This window comes from Anomaloglossus baeobatrachus, chromosome 5, assembly GCF_048569485.1.
Source record: "Anomaloglossus baeobatrachus isolate aAnoBae1 chromosome 5, aAnoBae1.hap1, whole genome shotgun sequence".
NCBI lineage: Eukaryota > Metazoa > Chordata > Amphibia > Anura > Aromobatidae > Anomaloglossus > Anomaloglossus baeobatrachus.
In genome coordinates, this window is record NC_134357.1 from 249,882,283 (window position 1) to 249,882,648 (window position 366).

Consider the following 366-nt stretch of genomic DNA (forward strand, 5'->3'; position numbering starts at 1 on the left):
AACCTATACAAAGTGAGAAGCACAGAGAGCCATGTTAGCTCTGCTACATCAGGCAGGCTAACAGGGAGGGTATGACTCGTGCAGTTTCGCATCGCATCACCCCGCACCTGACGCTCTCCGGACAGGAGCGCATCAGGTTCATTGAAACACATGCAACTGACCCGTTCCTCTCGGGAGATTATGCGCCGTGTTGCACAGTGACAATCCAAGTTCAGGTAACAGGACCTTTGAAAACGTCATAACAATGTGATCAGTCTGTAGCCAATGAGGTAATACAACATTCACATCTGACTGGTCACATGGTTATGACGTCAATGAAAGGTCCTTTTAGTCAGTGGTGGTTACCGGGAGGGCACAGCAATGATC